Genomic DNA, 15,553 nt, shown 5'->3' with positions numbered 1-15,553 from the left:
TTCTATTTAAATTCAACCAATTTCATTTATTTAACAAGACATTTATATCAATTACAAATTACATCAAACTGACCGTATTCCTCAGCCATTTAAACAATACCCTTAACAATACTTTCTCTAATGATTGATAAAATCATAATGAACAAGAAATTGCATTTAGTATTAGGTCCTTACTTCTACAGGTCCTTACTTAAAAAAACAATTTACATAAAATGGTATAACAATAATTACACATTAATATGTCAATACATACAGTCATGTGCTTTCAAAAACACCTACGGTACCAAAAGAAATAACTCAACAATTTCAAATGTTCCCATATGTTTTGGTGTAACAGATGTAAGATATCAGTAAACTACTTTTTTAACAATCAGACAGGTTAATCTCTCACTATTAAAGTTTGGTGAATTGATTTTGTTGTTACTGTAAAGTACTTTCAATTCGCATGCACTTTATTTCACAAACTTGTGCTTATTTAATTCATTTTTGAAATGTTGAAAGTCAAGATATTAGGATATATCGAAACATACTTGCTAGTAAATTCTGCTTGGAAATTTTGAATTTGGGCAAGGTAAACTCACATAAAGTATTTCGCTAACAAAGTCTTCAACAGTACCAAAAATAGTTTTTGATGTCTTAAAAGTTCAAAGCCAAGCTTTAAGCTTATCTATAAAATAAAGGAATAATTGCAATAATTGGCACCTCTCGGCTACAGTGGAAAACCTGGACTTTAAATACTATCATCATTCTTTGCATAATCCAACATAAATCATATGAAATTTATTAAGTACATGGACAATCTGTTTTAATAAAACTATTTAATTTAACAAGGGCATTTTTAGACACAATAGTCATGTGCATGACAACTCTTTAGTAACAATAAATTGATAAACTGGCATTTTATGTTCACATAATTCAGTCGCGCCATGAGAAAACCAACATAGTGGCTTTGCGACCAGCATGGATCCAGACCAGCCTGCGCGTCCAAGCAGTCTGGTCAGGATCCATGCTGTTCGCTTTCATAGTCTATTGCAATTAGAGAAACCGTTAGCGAACAGCATGGACCCTGACCAGACTGCGTGGATGCGCAGGCTGGTCTGGATCCATGCTGGTTGCAAAGCCACTATGTTGGTTTTCTCATGGCGCGGCTCATATATTTTACAAACACATATATAATAACTCTCACAACAATCAGATGTGGTATGCCAGCAAAACTTTTCAACAAGAGGGCCATGATGGCCCTATATCGCTCACCTGAGTACCATTGCTCAAAATGATATGATCGTTTCAAACCAATCTCATTAGAAGCTGCTAAGGTGTATTCATTTAGATAAAAAATAAAGGGAGGTAATTTGTCATAAATTCAGTCAATATGTATCTCCACTGATTGTCCAAGTCCATCTGTTGAAATTTCAGATCAGTATCTTCATTAGTTACGGAGAAATACCCATTTTAATTTGAAATAAAAGGAGGTAATTTGACATAAAATCAGTCCATAGTTATCTACCCTGATTGTCTCAGTCCAACTAATGACAATAATGAAATTTCAAATAAGTCCTATAAGGACTTACTGATATAAATCCATTTTGATTACAATCAGGGGAGTTAATCAGATATAAAATATTTTTTGGATCTGAAAGATTTATCATGGAATCCAAGATTTATTGTTGTTGAAGATATTTTGGAAGTTTGTATCAAATCAAACCATAAATGAAGTCTCCATATGGCTGCAAAAGCCAAAATAGCAAATTTTGGACCTTTAAGGGGCCATAACTCTGGAACCCAAAATGGAATCTCGCCAGTTCAAGAAAGGAAATGAGATCTTATGGTGATACAAGTTGAGCGCAAGTTTGGTTAAAATAAAATTAAAAATGAAGCTGCTATTGTGCAGACAAGGTCAAAATAGCTAATTCTGGCCCTTTCAGGGGCCATAACTTTAGAACCCATAACGGGATCTGGCCAGTTCAAGAAAGGAACCGAGATCTTATGGTGATAAAAGTTGTGTGCAAGTTTGGTTAAAACAAGAGGACCATGATGGTCCTGAATCGCTCACCTCTTCCCACATGATCCAGTTTTGAGTATGACGTCGTTTTTTCTAGTATTTGACATAGTGACCTAGTTTTTGAGCTCATGTGACCCAGTTTTGAACTTGACCTAGATATTATCAAGATAAAAATTCTTACCAATTTTCATACAGATCCATTGAAAAATATGGTCTCTAGAGAGGTCACAAGGTTTTTCTATTATTTGACCTTTGACCTAGTTTTTTAAAGCACGTGACCCAGTTTCAAACCTGACCTAGATATCATCAAGGTGAACATTCTGACCAATTTTCATGAAGATCCATTCAAGGGTATGGCCTCTAGAGAGGTCACAAGGTTTTTCTGTTTCAAGACCTACTGACCTAGTTTTTGATCGCAGTTGACCCAGTTTCAAACTTGACCTAGATATCATCAAGATAAACATTCAGACCAACTTTCATACAGATCCCATGAAAAATATGGCCTCTAGAGAGGTCACGTTTTTTCATTATTTGACCTACTTTTTGATGGCACGTGACCCACTTTCGAACTAGACCTAGATATCATCAAGATGAACATTCTGACCAATTTTTATGGAGATCCATTTACTAGTATGGCCTCTAGAGAGGTCACAAGGTTTTTCTATTTTTAGACCTACTGAACTAGTTTTTGACCGCACATGACCCTGTTTCGAACTTGATCTAGATATCATCAAGATGAACATTCAGACCAACTTTCATGAAGATCCATTGAAAAATATGGCCTTTAGAGAGGTCACAAGGTTTTTCTATTATTTGACCTACTGACCTAGTTTTTGAAGGCACGTGACCCACTTTCAAACCTGACCTAGATATCATCAAGATGAACATTCAGACCAACTTTCATACAGATCCCATGGAAAATATGGCCTCTAGAGAGGTCACAAGGTTTTTCTATTATTTGACCTACTGACCTAGTTTTTGAAGGCACGTGACCCTGTTTCGAACCTGACTTAGATATCATCAAGGTGAACATTCTGATCAATTTTCATGAAGATTTCATGAAATATATGGCCTCTAGAGAGGTCACAAGGTTTTCTATTTTTAGATCTACTGACCTAGTTTTTGACCGCACGTGACCCAGTTTCGAACTTAACCTAGATATCATCAAGATGAACATTCAGACCAACTTTCATACAGATCCCATGAAAAATATGGCCTTTAGAGAGGTCAAAAGGTTTTTCTATTATTTGACCTACTGACCTAGATTTTGATGGCACGTGACCCACTTTCGAACTTGACCTAGATATCATCAAGCTGAACGTTCTGACCAATTTTCATGAAGATCTTGTGAAATATATGGCCTCTAGAAAGGTCACAAAGTTTTTCTATTTTTAGACCTACTGACCTAGTTTTTCACCGCACGTGACCCAGTTTCGAACTTGACCTAGATATCATCAAGGTGAACATTCAGACCAACTTTTATACAGATCCCATGAAAAATATGGCCTTTAGAGAGGTCACAAGGTGTTTCTATTATTTGACCTACTGACCTAGTTTTTGACGGCACGTGACCCAGTTTCGAACTTGACCTAGATATCATCAAGATGAACGTTCTGACCAACTTTCATGAAGATCTTATGAAATATATGGCCTCTACAGAGGTCACAAGGTTTTTCTATTTTTAGACCTACTGACCTAGTTTTTGAAGGCATGTGACCCAGTTTCAAACTTGACCTAGATATCATCAAGGTGAACATTCTGACCAATTTTCATGAAGATCCATTGAAAATTATGGCTTCTAGAGAGGTCACAAGGTTTTTCTATTTTTAGACCTACTGACCTAGTTTTCGATGACACGTGACCCAGTTTCGAACTTGACCTAGAATTTACCAAGATGAACATTCTGACCCATTTTCATAAAGATCCCATGAAAACTGTGACCTCTAGAGATGTCACAAGGAAAAGTTTACGGATGCACGGACGACGGACACCGCGCGATCACAAAAGCTCACCTTGTCACTTTGTGACAGGTGAGCTAATAAAATCATAAATGAAACTTCTATCGTGCAGACAAGAAATTGTTGACGGACTGAAGGACGCACAGACGACGGATGATCACAAAAGCTCACCTTGTCACTATGTGACAGGTGAGCTAAAAACGGTAACTATATTTCAGACCTTTAGCAAGACTGTAGAAATCATGATCAGGTATTTTAATAAACATATATTAAATGAATACAAACTTTAACTTGTTGACACGTCTCAAATACTGAATCAGCCATAACTGCTTGCTTAGAAACTATAAATTATCTACAAGATTATGCATACCTGAAAAATATAATAATCATGCAGTCTACATTCAACAGAGGTTCTGAATTTAAAATAAAAGATACTGTGAAATCATTAATATTCGTGGGGGACTAATTTTCGTGGATTTCGTGGTTGAGTCAATCCACGAAATTTAATCCCAACAAACAAGTAAAATTCCCATTTATTTTATGTTCAAAATTTGAAATCCACGAATTCATATCCCCAAGAAACTGCTGTTTTGACCAAAACTACGAAATTTCATGCCCTCGAAATTAAATGATTTTACAGTACCAGAATCTGATATCAAATGAATGAAATTTACGAACACATCAACGATTTGATAAATGATAAATCAAAATAATTTGTAAAACATTGGCAAATTTGAAAAAAAAAACACTTGTGTACTGAAAAAGAAACAGTAAGTTTATTGAGAACTAGAATGTAACAAATTAGAGAATACTTAGTTAGGGTATTCAAATGTCCTACTTTACATATATACTGGTCTTTTTTGCATTTGATAAGTTGTCAAAAATAAGGAATAGATCTACAACAAAAATTTAAGTAATTTTGTTCTTAACTTTAAACTAGCATCACTCTAAATGGTGACTGTGCATTTTGTTAATTATCTTTATAAATAAAACTAATTAGATCTACCAATTACCTACGAGCATTTTAGTTGTTATTTTGATGGGTGTAACAGCTTATTTCAGCAGTATATCTGGTATATACATGTCACAATGTTTGGTATGAATCTATCACCGCCAAATTTCTAAGCAGATACAATGATTATACTTGGGAGCCAGTAATCAACAAATGCAATACATACATGTATATTTTCTGTAAAAACAAATATTAACCCTTAGCCTGCTGCAGGCGAATTTAACAGCCTTTGCAAACAGCTTGGAACCAGATCTGTTGCCGATTTAATTGGCGTCTGATCAGGTTCCAAGCTGTTTGCTACTCTGACAATATTTCTTCCAACTTTGGAGCAAATTGAATGAACTTTACAATTTTAGCAGACGACATTTCCAGCAGACGACAATTTACCTAGCATGCGAAAGGTTAAACAATGTGCCCAGTGATCAAGTACATTGTATATATACATGTGCTGAACAAAGTTGTTAGCAAAATAAACACAAGGATATGGATATAACATGATTATTTATAACAGAGCAAAAGACCATTATGCAATTATATTATTTAGAAAATGTAATAATGAACACATTCAAGGACCAAACAAAATTCTTTGCACTGATTGGCATTATTAAAGCCATTTAAAAGTATTAAACCTAACAAGTAAAATGAAGAGTTAAACTCGGAAAATATTTTTGTAACACACCACTGATGCAACTTTGTTAACTAGTCATCAAATTCACATCAAATACTTAACTATTTAACTGTTTTTGTATATTAAATCATAAACATTGCATCACAAGCACTTATGCAAAAAATGACTTGGCTTTGCCATACGAGAAAGCTTTACAAACTCAAAGGACCTGGTTTTACACAAGACAAAGAAAAACACAAGAGGACCATGATGGTCCTGAATCGCTCACCTCTTCCCACATGACCCAGTTTTGAGTATGACGTCCTTTTTTCTATTATTTGACATAGTGACCTAGTTTTTGAGCTCATGTGACCCAGTTTTGAACTTGACCTAGATATTATCAAGATAAAAATTCTGACCAATTTTCATGAAGATCCATTGAAAAATATGGTCTCTAGAGAGGTCACAAGGTTTTTCTATTATATGACCTATTGACCTAGTTTTCGAAGGTACGTGACCCTGTTTTGAACTTTATATAGATATCATCAAGGTGAACATCCTCACTAATTTTCATGAAGATCTCATGAAAAATATGGCCTCTAGAGAGGTCACAAGGTTTTTCTATTTTTATACCTACTGGCCTAGTTTTTGACCGCACGTGACCCAGTTTTGAAACTGACCTAGATATCATCAAGGTGAATATTCAGATCAATTTTCATGAAGATCCATTGAAAAATATGGCCTCTAGAGAGGTCAAAAGATTTTAATAATTTTAGACCTACTGACCTAGTTTTTGATAGCAGTTGACCCAGTTTCAAATCTGACCTACATATCATAAAGATGAACATTCAGACCAACTTTCATACAGATCCCATGAAAAGTATGGCCTCTAGAGAGGTCACAACGTTTTTTCATTATTTGACCTACTGACCTAGCTTTTTACGGCACATGACCCAGTTTCAAACTTGTACTAGATATCATCAAGATGAACATTCTGACCAATTTTTAGGGAGATCCATTCACAAGTATGGCCTCTAGAGAGGTCACAAGGTTTTTCTATTTTTAGACCTACTGACCTAGTTTTTGACCGCACATGACCCTGTTTCGAACTTGACCTAGATATCATCAAGATGAACATTCAGACCAATTTTCATATAGATCCCATGAAAAATATGGCCTTTAGAGAGGTCATAAGGTCTTTCTATTATTTGACCTACTGACCTAGTTTTTGATGGCACGTGACACACTTTCGAGCTTGTCGTGCCCACTTTCGAACTTGACCTAGATATCATCAAGGTGAACATTCTGACCAACTTTCATACAGATCCCATGAAAAATATGGCCTCTAGAGAGGTCACAAGGTTTTTCTATTATTTGACCTACTGACCTAGTTTTTGATGGCACGTGACCCAGTTTCGAACTTGACCTAGATATCATCAAGATGAACATTCTGACCAATTTTCATGAAGATCTCATGAAATATATGGCCTCTAGAGTGGTCACAAGGTTTTTCTATTTTTAGCCCTACTGACCTAGTTTTTGACCGCAGGTAACCCAGTTTCGAACTTGACCTAGATATCATCAAGATGAACATTCTGACCAACTTTCATACAGATCCCATGAAAAATATGGCCTTTAGAGAGGTCACAAGGTTTTTCTATTATTTGACCTACTGACCTAGTTTTTGATGGCACGTGACCCACTTTCAAACTTGACCTAGATATCATCAAGGTGAACATTCTGACCAATTTTCATGAAGATCTTGTGAAATATTTGGCCTCTAGAGAGGTCACAAGGATTTTCTATTTTTAGACATACTGACCTAGTTTTTGAAGGAACGTGACCCAGTTTCGAACTTGACCTAGATATCATCAAGATGAACATTCTGACCAATTTTCATGAAGATCTTGTGAAATATATGGCCTCTTGAGAGGTCACAAGGTTTTTCTATTATTTGACCTACTGACCTAGTTTTTGACGGCACGTGACCCACTTTCGAACTTGACCTTGATATCATCAAGATGAACATTCTGACCAATTTTCATGAAGATCTCATGAAATATATGGCCTCTAGAGAGGTCACAAGGTTTTTCTATTTTTAGCCCTACTGACCTAGTTTTTGACCGCAGGTGACCCAGTTTCGAACTTGACCTAGATATGATCAAGATGAACATTCAGACCAACTTTCATACAGATCCAATGAAAAATATGGCCTTTAGAGAGGTCACAAGGTTTTTCTAATATTTGACCTACTGACCTAGTTTTTGACGGCACATGACCCAGTTTCGAACTTGACCTAGATATCATCAAGGTGAACATTCTGACCAATTTTCATGAAGATCTTGTGAAATATATGGCCTCTAGAGAGGTCACAAGGTTTTTCTATTTTTAGACCTACTGACCTAGTTTTTGATGGAACGTGACCCAGTTTCGAACTTGACCTAGATATCATCAAGGTGAACATTCTGACCAATTTTCATGAAGATCTTGTGAAATATATGGCCTCTAGAGAGGTCACAAGGATTTTCTATTTTTAAACCTACTGACCTAGTTTTTGATGGCACGTGACCCAGTTTCGAACTTGACCTAGATATCATCAAGATGAACATTCTGACCAACTTTCATAAAGATCCCATGAAAAATGTGACCTCTAGAGTGGTCACAAGCAAAAGTTTACGGACGGACGCACGGACGGACGGACGACGGACACCGCACGATCACAAAAGCTCACCTTGTCACTTTGTGACAGGTGAGCTAATAATGCCCAAGATAACACTGCAACTCTTTACAAAAACGTGTTAACATATTATCTGCCTTGCAAAGTAGTGTGTGTAATTAGAACTAAACATTAAATGTTTACATGTATTTTAAAAAAATCTAACTCAGTAACTGTATTTATATTTACTTTAATGTTCAGCTTGCTAAATTTCAAAAATGGACTGGTACATCATTCAATTTGGGCAGTAACACTTATCATTCAAAGGGGTGTTCACTGAAAATTTACCGACTGAATAGTGAACACAGCAGACCAATCTTGGTCTGCACAGGTCGCAAAGGCAGAATCACTTGCTACCAAAGGCTAAAGGTTAATGTAATAATCCATAATCTTCAAGTTACTGAGGAACAAAAATATACTGACAGCCATGTCAGTTCATACAATTTTAGTGAGAAATCGGCTAAGTTCAAAAGTTTAGTAAAGAAGTTCAAAAGTTAAGCTGACTGAAGAATCTGATGACCAACAGTTCTAATATTTTTGTTATTTTCTACAAAAATGAGACATATTGTACAGATGTTTGTTTCAGTGTAAGATCTCAATGTCTTTCAACAAGGGAACACCAGATGAAAATTTTTCACAGGTGGTGCAACAAATGACGTCGAGTAGGGAAAACATTTTTGATATTGCATGTAAAACAAATAAGTCTCTTTTTAACTCACGTTTTTTAAAGGTTTTAACAAAATTTTCCGTATCACACATTATAAAACAATTCACTGTTCTGACGTCACAATTATTACGTCATAGCGTCAAACGGCATAGCGGCGTGCTGGATAAGAAACCAATTGAAAACGAGCAAATATTTAATGAATGCCGTCAAGGATGTATTCTAAAGTCCTTGGTAACGTGTTAGAATCGAAATAATATATCTCATTTAGTGATTTGCTCTTGAATAAAATCACTGTCATTCAGCTGCGTATTATTATATCACTCAGGCTGCGCCCACGTGATATAATTCCTTCGCATCTGAACTCCAAACAATGATTTATTCAGCGACAAATCACTAAATGAGATATATTATTTCTGTAATAAACTGCATAATTTTTTATACACTAGCTTCCTCTTTATATGAAATATTGACTGTATCGAAAAAAAAAGTTTTCTATATATATATATCAATTTATAGCAGAAAACTCACCACCATTGAAATCAATTGGTAAAAATAGTAACTGGCAGGTTCAAGTTCTTTTAATCAGTATAAATATGTTCTTACAACTTGCAAAGTCAATAGATATCTAGGTAAAAAATTTCAAACTGTACCTTTCTAAGTATCTACAGTGACTGAGTGACAACCGTTTAAGAGATACTTCAAAGAAACAGCTATTTCGAGGGGATATAAATTCACGGATTTCAACTTTTGAACATAAAATGAGTAGGAATTTTAATCTTTCATTAAGATAAAATTTTACGGAATGAATCAAACACAAAATCCAAGAAAATTAGTCTCACAGGATTATAATGGGATGATAGAACATTTAATTGCTAAGAATCTGACAGAAAGAAAACCAACCTTTAGTTTTACACCACCCTTTTGCAGTTCAAAAGATACATATTGACAAAAAATAGTGTAGACAATAATTCAGAAATAACAACACCTCTTTCTTGATTTAGGAAAAAACAACAACATTTAACAAACGATAAATATTGCTTCCTGAAACAACAACCTTCATGATTCCATGCACATGCCTGCTTTTAGCAACAACTCTTAACCCTTACCCTGCTAAATTTCTATAATAAACTTGTCCATCTTTCAATCTGGACAGTACTATTAACTGTTAAATCGGATGCATACCAAAAAGATACTGACTGAATGGTGAACAGTGCCGGTCATGATCAGACTGCATGGATGTGCAGGCTGATCATGACCTGCACTGGTCGCAAGCGCAAAATCAATTGTGTTCAGCATTATAAGTTTTAAAGCCTTTAAAATCAAGTGCTTAACTTGCCTTGGCACATCAGTAAGATCACACGCTTCTTTCAGACGGAATTTTCAGAGAAATCCTCGTCACCTGAAGTATTTACCATTTCTATGGGACGAAGTAACATATCAGCATCGTTTTTTTCCATTAAAAACCTATATTTTCATTTTTACAGATGTGCCCAGAAAATTTGACATACTACCTAATTCTGCTTAAAACTTTTAAAAGTAACTTGTTGCTTTTTTCCCCAAATTTCTATCAGCTAAGAGAGTGACCAACTACTGAAATAGGTGCGTAGTTATAACAGTAATAATATTTTTAAAAAAAATAATTTTATTAGTAATTCAACAAATTGGGAAAAACATGATTACACATCTATTAAAGCATGCAAACAGTATACGTACAAATCATTTATCAATTAACACCGAAGAAATTCCAAAACGTGACTACGAGTCCGACTATACTGTAACAATATTACAAGAATCTTTCCACAATTACCTGAGAAAAACCATTCTAACATTCATGAAACAAAAATTATGACTGGAACAATTCCATTGATAGGAGCAGTAATATCTATGTATTAAGTAGCGGGATATGTACAAAATAAAGCCTACATTGAGATAAAGGCCTACTAAGGTTTTAAACCATGAATAAAAATTACTAAATGTCCAAGTAAACCATGTTTAAAATCTCTTCAAACATCTTCTCTAGTATCGGAGCTTGTATCAGCAGACTCAGCGGCGTTCCTAATCACAGCATGCCTCTGTCTATGTAACCTATGTAGCTCGTCAGCTTTTGTACTTGCATAATGATGATACATCATTTTAACACCAGTCACAACTGACAGCCGTAACCGTAAATTATATCGAAATGAATTTTTCTTGTTTTTCAAAGCACGTTTGTATCTCACTTCCAGATCTTTAATTTTCTGGTCTAAAAGCACAATTTGTTGGCACGCCTTTTCAAATTTTAACTGCGCATCATTTAGCTTTTCTTGCAGATAGCCATTATCCATCACCCCTGATGTGGATGGAACTGGGGTGCTTGTTGAGGCAGAGCGGGACTCTCCTGACATCTTCCACTCTTCTTCATCTATCTTTTCTTGTCAATGTAACAGTCTCAACTTCACTCATACAATCTACAAGAATGAAGGACTTACATATGTTATGACAAAACAAAACAAAACTTTCATTCTGCCTGTTTCAATATCAATTTCTCAGTTATAAATTAACGCCGGTAATTACAAAATGAAAATACAGCTTTTATCGTTTCAGTACAAGACAGTGTTATTAATGTAGTGCCTCAACATGTTGCAGGGTGTCTAACCTAAAGAAAATTAAATTTAAACAAGAGTGCAAGAATGTCACAATATACGCCCGTCACAGCAAATTTCTTTACTCTAGCACCTGTATTTGCAAATGGAATTTTAATTTTGTGGTTGTTTAGTAATAACTAAGTGTTTTGTTTTCTAAGTCCACAAAAAAACTCCTTACCAGGTAGAGATACCTTAAAATACACCTAAAATTGGAAAGTAACATCTATGTTGTACCACAGAAAAGTGGTCTTGGTTTTTCCCTACAGTCAATTATAAAAAAGTTACAATATAAGTTATTTATAGTAACAACTAAGGGAAGTTAATCTTAAAAAAAAAAAAAAAAAAAAAAAAAAAAAAAAAAAAAAAAAAATTGTAAGTCCTCACAAAAATCTTTACCAGGTAGAGACTGGTCAAAATACACCTCAAAATTGGATGTAGCATGCATGTTGTACTACAGAAAAGTGGTCTCGATTTTTCCCTACGACTAGTAATGAAAAAGTTACAATATAAGCTATTTATAGTAACAACAAAGGGAAGTAATTCTAAAGAAGGGAACTGCGCATGACACTTCGTCTCATGATGGTGTATAATTGTGTCAAGTAACATCAAAATCCCTCCATGCATGAAGAAGAAATGCTTCGGACAAAGTCATTCTTGTATCTGACCTTTGGCCTCTAAGTGTGACCTTGACCTTAGACCTAGGGACCTGGTTCTTGCGCATGACACTACGTCTCGTGGTGGTATACATTTGTGCCAAGTTATATCAAAATCCCTCTATGCATGAAGAAGAAATGCTCCGGACAAGGTTTTCATTCTTGTATCCTTTGACCTCTAAGTGTGACCTTGACCTTAGACCTAGGGACGTGGTTCTTGCGCATGACACTCCTTCTCATGATGATGAACAATTGTGCCAACTTTCATCAAAATCCCTCTATGGATGAAGAAGATATGCTCCGGACAAAGTCATTCTTGAATTTGACCTTTGACCTCTAAGTGTGACCTTGACCTTAGACCTAGGAACCTGGTTCTTGCGCATGACACTCCGTCTCATGATGGTGAACAACAGTGCCAAGTTTCATCAAAATCCCTTCATGCATGTAGAAGATATGCTCCGGACAAGGTCTGTGGACGCCGCCCGCCCGCCCGCCCGCCAGGGGCGTTCCCATAATACGTCCCGTTTTTCAAACGGGCGTATAAAAATGACTGCTTATCAATGACAGTAAACAATACTCATTAGCTGGCATGGATCAGTGACAATAATACACAAGGCATTGCCTCAAGAACTAGGTTGACCATGTGACATGTTACAATTTAACAGCACCTGTTTGTGTTTTTTTCAGTATTACTGTAAATCAATTATTCAATTTTAATTTCTGAAGAACTTTGAACTAGCTTAATTTATAGTGGCAAATCTAGGGACGGGTATATATGTATGTCTTATCATGCCTATATATTTTTTTCCCCAACCCAGTGCTGACATTGATCATTCTATACATATTAATTTATTACCATTTGAACATAAAATAATGTGTCAGCTGGTTATAATAACTCGGATCATTCTTACACTTATTCTCTCTAACAAATTATTATACCCTTTGTGTCAATTATACTGTTTATCACAGTAGGTTGAAAAAGCATGTAACAGCTTAATATGCTGACAGTTCACTGTACTCTTGCTTACTCACAATAAATGTTACATTATTATGTTCATTTCAACTGAAAGTTGAAATCAATTCAAGAAAATATGAACTTCAGTCCTAACATTTATTCAATTATGCTTTATACATGTAATGAAATTCAAATACACTGTTAAATAAATGTTGTTCGTACATAATTTCATCATTTAATATTGAACATGCAACATAAAGGTCCTCAGGGGTTCCACTAGACCTGAAAACCCAAGAGCCCCACGACCCTTGGGTCCAAATTTTGAAAGGTCCTTTTCCAAAATACAGGAGTCCTGTCCCAACACGTCGATATAATTGACTATATTTTCTTATATAGTAATACGTAGATCTCTAGCTAATAAAAACAACAAGAGGGCCATGATGGCCCTATATCGCTCACCTGTTATCACTGCACTTGAGGACAAGAAGGTCCTCAGAAAAAATATCTAAGTCGAAAGGACAGGAACAACAAAGGGAAGAAATTTAACCAAAAAGAAAAAAAATTCTTACAAGGTACATTTTGTTTTGGGTTTAACGCCATTTTTTAACAGTTTACAAGGTACAGATATGTCAAAATACACCTAAAAATTGGAGGTACCATCCATGTTGTACCACAGAAAAGTGGTCTCGGTTTTTCCCTACGGCCAATAATAAAAAAGTTACTAAAAATAAGGTATTTATAGTAACGTAAAAGGGAATTAATTAAAAAAAAAATTATTGTAAGTGAACAAAAGAAGGATCTGCCAAATAAATCTGTTGACATAAGTGAAATTTCAGATCAGTATCTTCATGAGTTACGGAGATATACCCATTTTAATTTGAAATAAAGGGAGGTAATTTGGCATAAAATCAGTCCATAGTTATCTACCCTGATTGGCTCAGTCCAACTAATGACAATAATGAAATTTCAAATAAGTCCTATAAGTACTTACTGATATAAATCCATTTTGATTACAATCAGGGGAGGTAATCAGATATAAAATAACTCTGGAACCTACGACTGGATCTGATTTGTCATGGAATCCAAGATTTATTGTTGTTGAAGATATTTTGGAAGTTTGTATCAAATAAAACCATAAATGAAGTCTCTATATGGCTGCAAAAGTTAAAATAGCCAATTTTGGACCTTTAAGGGGCCATAACTCTGGAACCCATGATGGAATCTGGCCAGTTCAAGAAAAGAACCAAGGTCTTGTGGTGATACAAGTTGTGTGCAAGTTTGGTTAAAATAAAACCATAAATGAAGCTGCTATTGTGCAAACAAGGTCAAAATAGCAAATTTTGGCCCTTTCAGGGGCCATAACTCTTGAACCCATTACAGGATCTGACCGGTTCAAGAAAGGAACCGAGATCTTATGGTGACACAAGTTTTGTGCAAGTTTGATTAAATTCAAATCATAAATGAAGCTGCTATTGTGCAGACAAGGTCAAAATAGCTCATTTTGGCCCTTTCAGGGGCCATAACTCTGGAATGCATAAAGGAATCTGGCCAGTTCAAGAAAGGAACCAAGATCTTATGATGATACAAGTTGTGTGCCAGTTTGGTAAAAATCAAATCATAAATAAAGCTGCTATTGTGCAGACAAGGTCAAAATAGCTAATTTTGGCCCTTTCAGGGGCCATAACTCTGGAACCCATAATGGGATCTGGCCAGTTCAAGAAAGGAACCGAGATCTTATGGTGATACAAGTTGTGTGCAAGTTTGGTTAAAATAAAATCATAAATGAAACCACTATCATGCAGACAAGAAATTGTTGACGCACGGACAGACTGACGACGGACGACGGGTGATCACAAAAGCTCACCTTGTCACTATGTCAAAATTCATGTTATATTGATTAGGTTTTTCTTCAATATTTCATTTAATAACAGAAAAGTGCTATAACATTCTGTAAAAATGAATCCAAACTTTACTATCTGGATACTGGTGTAACAGTCTCAGGAAAAATGTGCAGCCTTCGACCTGGATTCGAACCTCAGACCTTCGGCTTACACTACCATGCCAACGCTCTACCAATTGAGCTACTGAGGCCACCCAATACGAGAACCGCTACACATTTTCCTTCCTATTGCGAGACATTGGCCAGACTGTTAACCGAATTCAGATGCACACCCCAGCCAAACTGCTTTTCCCAGCATGGGCTCCAAGGGTGAACAGCCTGGACGAGCCCCCAAATGTAACAGTCTCAGGAAAAATGTGCAGACTTGACCGGGATTCGAACCTCAGACCTTCGGCTTACCGTGCCAACTGAGCTACCGAGGCCCTCCGATACGAGAACCGCTACACAGGTACACTTTCG

The 15,553-nt window shown here is 35.8% G+C and overlaps 1 long non-coding RNA gene across 1 annotated transcript; it reads right to left on the bottom strand.

The window, feature by feature from the left end:
• LOC128549027 (uncharacterized) lies at positions 1 to 10,957 on the bottom strand. The gene is made up of 2 exons (XR_008367426.1): positions 5,381 to 10,957; positions 1 to 5,170 (listed from the first exon to the last, which is right to left on the bottom strand). It is a non-coding gene; the product is annotated as an uncharacterized LOC128549027 (long non-coding RNA).
• Positions 10,958 to 15,553: the final 4,596 nt, after the last annotated feature.

Source organism: Mercenaria mercenaria, chromosome 15 (genome assembly GCF_021730395.1).
Source record: "Mercenaria mercenaria strain notata chromosome 15, MADL_Memer_1, whole genome shotgun sequence".
Classification (NCBI taxonomy): domain Eukaryota; kingdom Metazoa; phylum Mollusca; class Bivalvia; order Venerida; family Veneridae; genus Mercenaria; species Mercenaria mercenaria.
The sequence above is the reverse complement of the archived record's forward strand: the minus strand, read 5'-3'. Positions and strand labels throughout refer to the sequence as shown.